This window comes from Cicer arietinum, unplaced genomic scaffold (assembly GCF_000331145.2).
Source record: "Cicer arietinum cultivar CDC Frontier isolate Library 1 unplaced genomic scaffold, Cicar.CDCFrontier_v2.0 Ca_scaffold_5784_v2.0, whole genome shotgun sequence".
Taxonomy (NCBI): Eukaryota; Viridiplantae; Streptophyta; class Magnoliopsida; order Fabales; family Fabaceae; genus Cicer; species Cicer arietinum.
The window spans coordinates 3,171,009-3,179,408 of record NW_027339431.1 but is presented as its reverse complement, the minus strand read 5'-3'; positions in this window follow the sequence as shown (position 1 = coordinate 3,179,408).

The following is an 8,400-nucleotide window of genomic DNA, read 5'->3' as shown; positions in this document are numbered from 1 at the left end:
ATCCTTTATAGACTTTTTCTTGTCCAACTAGGGTTTTAAACCAATCTTGTCCATCCAATAGGCGTGTTTGTGTCATTGGATGAACATTTAGGTCATTTTCGTCCTCCCTTGGCTTATTCTTGTCCAATTAAAGTTTTTAACCAATTTCTAGCTTATTCTTGTCCAATTAGGGTTTTTAACAAATCTTGTGCATCCAATAAGTTGATTTGTGTCATGGGATTAACATTTAGGTCATTTTCATCATCCCTAGGGTGATTCTTGTCCAATTAGGGGTTTTATCCAATCTTGTGCATCCAATAGGTGTCTTTGTGTCATTGGATTAACATTTAGATCACTTTCGTCCTTTATAGACTTTTTCTTGTCCAACTAGGGTTTTAAACCAATCTTGTCCATCCAATAGGCGTGTTTGTGTCATTGGGTGAACATTTAGGTCATTTTCGTCCTCCCTTGGCTTATTCTTGTCCAATTAAAGTTTTTAACCAATTTGGTGCATCCAATAGGTGTGTTTGGGTCATTGGATGAGCATTTAGGTCATTTCCGTCCTCCCTAGGTTTATTCTAATCCAATTAGGGTTATTAACCAATCTTGTGCATCCATTAGGTGTGTTTGTGTCATTGGATGAACATTTAGGTCTTTCTCGTCCTACCTAGACTTATTCTTCTCCAGCTAGGGTTTATAACCAATCTTGTGCATCCAATAGGCGTGTTTGTGTTATTTGATGAACGTTTATGTCATTTTCGTCCTCCCTAGGTTTATTCTAGTCCAATTAGGGTTTTTAACAAATCTTGTGCATCCAATAGGTGTGTTTGTGTCATTGCATGAACATTTAGGTCATTTTCGTCCTCCCTAGGTTTATTCTAGTCCAATTAGGGTTTTTAACAAATCTTGTGCATCCAATAGGTGTGTTTGTGTCATTGCATGAACATTTAGGTCATTTTCGTCCTCCCTAGGTTTATTCTAGTCCAATTAGGGTTTTTAACAAATCTTGTGCATTCAATAGGTGTCTTTGTGTCATTGGATGAACATTTATGTTATTTTCGTCGTCGCTAGGATTATTCTTGTCCAATTAGGGCTTTTCACCAATCTTGTGCATCCAATAAGTTCATTTGTGTCAGAGGAGTAACATTTTGGTGATTTTCGTCCTCCATAGGCTTATTCTTGTCCAGTTAGGGGTTTTAACCAATCTTGTGCATCCAATAGGTGTGTTTGTGTCATTGGATGAACATTTAGGTCATTTTCGTCCTCCCTAGGTTTATTCTAGTCCAATTAGTGCATCCAATAAGTTCATTTGTGGGATTGGATTAACATTTAGGTCATTTCCGTCCTCCATAGGGTTATTCTAGTCCAATTATGGTTGTTAACCAATCTTGTGCGTCCAATAGGTGTGTTTGTGTCATTGGATGAACATTTTGGTCATTTTCGTCCCCCCTAGGCTTATTACTGTCAAATTAGGGTTTTTAACCAATCTTCTGCATCCAATAGGTGTGTTTGTGTCATTGGATGAACATTTAGTTCATTTTCGTCCTCCCTAGGCTTATTCTTGTCCAACAACGTTTTTAACCAATCTTGTTCATCCAATAAGTTCCTCTGTGTCATTGGATTAACATTTAGGTTATTTTCGTCCTCCGTAGGTTTATTCTAGTCCAATTAGGGTTTTAACCAATCTTGTCCATCCAATAGGTGTTTTTGTGTCATCGGATAAACATGTAGGTCATGTTCGTCCTCCTGTGGCTTATTCTTGTCCAATAACGTTGTTAACCAATCTTGTGCGTCCAATAGGTGTGTTTGTGTCATTGGATGAACATTTAGGTCATTTTCGTCCTCCCTAGGTTTATTCTAGTCCAATTAGGGTTTTTAACCAATCTTGTCCATCCAATAGGTGTTTTTGTGTCATCGGATAAACATGTAGGTCATGTTCGTCCTCCTGTGGCTTATTCTTGTCCAATTAAAGTTTTTAACAAATCTTGTGCATCCAATAGGTGCGTGTGTGTCATTGGATGATCATTTAGGTCATGTTCGATCTCCCTAGGTTTATTCTACTCCAATTATGGTTTTTAACCAATCTTGTGCATCCAATAGGTGTGTTTGTGTCATTGGATGAACATTTAGTTCATTTTCCTCCCCTATAGGCTTATTCTTGTCCAATAACGTTGTTAACCAATCTTGTGCATCCAATAAGTTCATTTGTGTCATTGGAGGAACATTTTGGTCATTTTCGTCCTCCCTAGGTTTATTCTAGTCCAATTAGGGTTTTTAACCAATCTTGTGCATCCAATAGGTTTGTTTGTGTATTTGGATAAACATTTAGGTCATTTTCTTCCTCCGTAGATTTATTCTAGTCCAATTACGGTTTTTAACCAATCTTGTGCATCCAATAGGTGTGTTTGTGTCATTGGATGAACATTTAGGTCTTTTTGGTCCTCCCTAGACTTATTCTTGTCCAACTAGGGTTTTTAACCAATCTTCTGCATCCAATAGGCGTGTTTGTGTCATTTGATGAACATTTAGGTCATTTTCGTCCTCCCTAGGTTTATTCTATACCAATTAGGGTTGTTCACCATTCTTGTGCATTCAATAGGTGTCTTTATGTCATTGGAAGATCATTTATGTCATTTTCGTCCCACTAGGCTTATTCTTGTCCAATTAAGGTTTTTAACCAATCTTGTTCATCCAATAAGTTCATTTGTGTCACGGGATTAACATTTAGGTCATTTTCATCCTCCCTAGGCTTAGTCTTGTCCTATTAGAGTTTTTAACCAATCTTGTGCATCATATAGGTGTCTTTGTGTCATTGGACGAACATTTAGATCATTTTCATCCTTTATACACTTATTCTTGTCACTACAAGAAAAACTGTTATTACCTACGGCAAATTTTATCTTTACCCACGGACTATCCATAGGTAACGTAAAATTACCTACGGATTACCCACAGACACGAGTTCGTAGCTAAATCGCTCGTAGGAAAATATTTACCGACGGACAAGCTGTGGGACACACTTACCTAGGGATTTTCCGTGGGTAATATGACCCACTGTGTCTCAGTGGGTAACGTTACTCATAGATTTGCCGTAGGTAAAATAGTAGATAGTTATCGATGGAAAAGTCGTAGGTTACATTACCCACGGATCATCCGTGACAAGTCTACTATTTTATATTTAATATTGATAATTTTATCCCTGAATTGTCCGTGGATAATGAAAAAATGATTTTAATTCTATTTTTGTTTTTTTACGGTTTCCTGTATTTTTTAATATATATTTAAAATTAATTGTAAGCATATTAAACATCATTGTCAAAACAAAGTGAAATATTATGTAAATAGTATTTTCAAATTACACCTCCTGACTGCCACAAATTTCAAAATAAGGGCAACTTACACTACCGTAATTCTCAACATAAGCACATTGTCACTACCATAAGTTTCAAAATACACATAACCATAAGTTTCAAAATACACATAACCAAAATACATATTGTCACTACCATAAGTTTCAAAGTACTACTATACGAAACTAACAATGAAATAAGTACTACTCATCGCCGTCATCATCGTTATACTCATCCTCGTCCTAATCTGGATGACGACGACGACGGGATGACTCAGTCTGTATGGAAGCAACACTTTTTGCCAATGTTGCTAGCTGTATCTGGAGCTCTTTAGTGCTTTGCTCATCCTCTTGTCGACGTTGCTCTGCTTTCCTTAGCTCCTCTCGCGCCTCTCGTGCCTCGTGTTCTGCCGCTTTTGCTCGCTCCTCAAATGCTGCTATCTGTGCAGCTATCTCGGTAGAGTGTTGAGACAAGACATTGACACAACCTCTAGATGGACGAGAATCTGGGACTAGACTTGCGACACCTGGTCTATAAAGTGAGGATCTATCTCCAGCACCATAGATCCTCCCTTTATTCTTCCCCCCAACAGATTGGACCCACATGTCTAAGCGAGCTTCCGCATTAACCACTTGGCTACAACTACTAGACGCTTCCCCATTTTTGGAAGCTTGTTGCAACTTACCTTGATATGTTTCCTACTCAAATAGAAAATGATTTAACATAATCAAATTACTTAACATAATCAAATTACTTTTCCAAGAAATACAAGTGAAAGAATGAATGAATGATTTAATATTTCTTACATATGTTTTTTTTGCTCTTTCATCAACCCAAGAGTTGTCCTTCTTCTTAGTGTGAGTTTTTAAAAAGACCTCATCCAATGTGGGGTCTCTACCTAACTCTTCAGCCTTACAAAAAATAAAAAACAACATAACCGTGAGTCACATTTCAGCAACAAAGGAAACAACAAAATATTTCAGCAAAATAACTCTATGCATTTTGAAACAACAACACAACAAAACAATAAAAATAGCAAATAGTAGGTATGTCCTTAATATAAAAAGTGTACCAATCGAATGGTATGTTCAGCAATGGATATAGATCCACCAGTATGGACAGCTCCTCCTTTAGAAGAAGCACGATTTTTCTTAGCTTGATTTGATATCTTCTTAAACGACGGATCCATCCATATCTTCTCAAGATCATTCCAAACAGTTTCTCCCATCCAAGTTGGACACTTACGCTTCTTTCTCGCTTGCATCAACATATCAGAAAGACGCATTGATCCTTTTGTATTGAAGATATTCTTAATTTGAAAATTGTGCTCAGGCAACTAAGCAACTTTCTCCTGCAACATTACATTACAAATAAATTATAATGTTGCAATTAGCATCCACACAATAGTTCAACTCATTAACAAGATATATAACTTAATCTTACACCAAATTTGTCGAACCAACGTTCCAAAGTTAATTCTGGGATTGCTCCCCAGCTAGGATAACGATCAACATATTGTGATGTAATGACTGAGGTGAGGGCCCTGGAGGCCACCCTATACAGTAACCACCTGTAAACAATTTAAAAAAAATAACTTCAAATGAACCATAATCCTTATGTAGTAATGAAAAGTTAATCCTTATGTAGTTACATACCCTCGACCATCTGGCCATATCATTGTTCTCCCATCAGGCGCAACCCCATGACTAGAATCTGCACATCTTGACCCTTGAGTCTTATTACCAATATCAAGCGGTATTGAAGGTGGTGGATTAGCGGAAATTGAAGTATGTCGTGAAGCAACTGATGTTAATGGTTGTGACGGTGAACGATCAACAGTCGGGGAAATGTTGTCTTTTGGGACAAAACTTGGTGTGGGCATCATCACTATAATTGGTTCAGATTGATGCACCTTATTAGGTGGGAGTGGAAGCACTGCAGCTTGTTGGGTAGGAGGCTTAACATGTTGTTGGGTGGGATGTCGCACATATTGTGAGGTTGGTGTAGTGGCATTGGCATCTAGTGGAAAATGATCAATTGTTGCTTGTACCTGCTGAGCTGCTTGAGTTACCTTATGCGGTAAAATCATGCGATTTTTCTTCAAAGGAAGCTTGAGTCTAATCTTTTTTTTTTTGCAGTCATCTATAAAAAATAACATGATTAAAAACAATTAGCACACACAATAGTAAACACAATTGAAGATTATCAAAAGGTAGAATATGAAGATTTATACAAACAATCAACTACTATTTATACTTACTAAAAATTCAAATGTCAATTGAAAATTCATCCCCATCTTCATCATCCATATCACTATCATTATCAATTGGAATATTTGGTACAAACGTTACATTGACTTCTTCATCGCTATGTGTTTCATTATGCAAGCCAACCATTTCTTCAATTTCAGTTAATTGTTCAACATGTGCCATATCTTCATCTTGATATGGCATGTCCTCATCGGCTCCATCCACCTCTACATGACCCATAGGCTTTGTTTTGATAACTGCAGCCCAGTGACGCTTATCAGTTCGCACTTCAGGATAGGGTACATAATACACCTGTCTAGCTTTTTGTACAATTATGAAGGGATCATAGAGATCTTATTTTCGATTCATCTTGATATCTACAATATCATATGGTAGATGAACTTTGGTTCCTTTGTTCCGTCTAGGATCAAACCATTGGCAATAAAACAAGGCTACTTTGTGAGGCAATTTGTAATACTCCAACTCGAAGATATGTTGGATGACTCCATAGAAATCATCTTCCCCTCCTCCAGTAACCCCTTTCACATAAACTCCACTATTTATGGTTTTCTTACCCTGAGACCAAGCTTTTGTGTGAAATTTGTACCCATTAATGTAATACTTGTGCCAAGTTTTAACCATTGAGTTAGGACCCCAAGCTAATGATAACAAGTTAGGGTCAGTCACGCCATTTTCCTTGTCAATGGCCTATACAAACATGATATTCACAATATGCTTCGTATGGAAGATCCCAAAATATGCTTCGTTTAGTCCAATTATGGCTAACTCCATATCCAGACAATTTAGTATGTGCATTATCTATCACTCGTGGAATATTGTGAACCAAACCCCAAACTTCTTCACCATTCAATATTGGAGGAGGTTCATCCTTCACAACCCTATTTTTAGTGAACCCTTTTTTACTTCTTCTAAATGCATGATTATGAGGTAAGAAACGACGGTGACAATCAAACCATGAATTTTTTCCACCGTATTTTAAAGTAAAAGCCTTATTTCTATCCATACACACCGGACATGCCAACTTACCTTGGGTACTCCATCCAGATAACATGCCATATGCAGGAAAATCGTTAATTGTCCACATTAAGGTTGCCCTCATTACAAAGTTTTGTTTCAGGGAAATATCATAAGTCAAAGCCCCTTCACTCCACAATTGTTGAAGCTCGTCTATTAATGGTAGTAAATACACATCAATGTTTGCTTTTGGGTTAGATGGTCCAGGTATGAGACAAGTCAAAAACATGAATGGTTTAGTCATGCACATTTCGGGCGGGAGATTATACGGGGTCACAACAACAGGCCAACAAGAATATGGGGATGAAGATGCCTGAATGTATGGCGTGAAGCCATCAGAACATAACCCAAGCCTTACATTTCTTGGTTCATTTGCGAAGTCTGGATACCTTGCATCAAAATGATTCCAAGCTTCCCCATCAGATGGATGACGTAAAATGCCTGAACTTGATCTATTATGTTGATGCCATCTCATTTGGGCAGCAGTTTCCGTTGATGCATACAATCTTTTTAACCTAGGAGTGATTGGCATATAGAACATCCTCTTAACTGGAATGTCTTTGTGGTTACCTATCCCAGGCTTACGAGGAACATATCGGGGTTCATGACAAAACCTACACTCTATATCTGCACTATTCTCTTTGTAGTACAACATGCACCCTTTAACACAACAATCAATTTTCTCAGACTTCAATCCTAGCATTGTCACCAATTTTTTCGCTTGGTAAATTTTTTTTGGAAGTGAATCCTTAAAAGGACACACATCTACAAGCATGGTTGCAAAGAAATCAAGACATTTCTGCGGAACATTCCAATTTGATTTGCAAGCTAAAAGTTTCACACATATTAAAAGTTTTGAATCAGAAGCCCCCTCATATAAGGGTTTGTTTGCAGCAGTTAACAAATCATAAAAGTCTTGAGCATCCTCATTTGGAGGCTCTTCATTAATCTCTTCCTCGTTGCCCTCATCACCCATATTTTGGAAGTCATAAGTTGGACCAAATGCATCATCGACCATATGTTGCATTAACGTAAATGGATCATCGTTATCAATATATCCACTACTACTTGGAACATTTTCTGGGTCAACATGTGGAGCTTCTTCACCATGCTGAGTCCAATACCAATAATTTGGTTGGAACCCAAACCTATACAAGTGAAGTTTGACTTCACTTGCAGACAATACACCGCTTTACATACAATTGTGACAAGGACATCTGATGCCACCATCTTCTACAAACTGATTACGACTTATTGCCTTTGTTATAAACTCTTCAACACCTTTTGCAAATGCTGGTTTCAACCCCCCTCGTTGAACATAAAGTCTATCATATACCCAACTACGATCTGGGTGGTAGCCATCCATACTTTGAAGGACAAACAAAGAATTGAGGAGCAACAGAACTGCTAACATAATGTAAAATAGAATAGTATAGTAAAATAAAATCAAAAAGATAATTCACATCAAATAGAATAGTATAGTATAGTAAAATCAAATAGAATAGTATAGTAAAATCAACTCAAATCAAATCAGGACTCAATTTATTGAAACAAGGAAGCAAATGCAAATGTATCATTATAGCAAATTATTGCAACTTTCACTTGTCTTTTTTGACACACACATTAATCATGCTTTGCCCATTCAATATTTACTATCACAATTTTTATTTCAACCGCTTGGACCACTTTTTTTAATTATTTATGAATTGAACTAGACTCATGTGATACTTAGTTCATTGAGCACCAAAAATGATGGGAATGAAACATACCGGCTTGCTTGCAGTGCT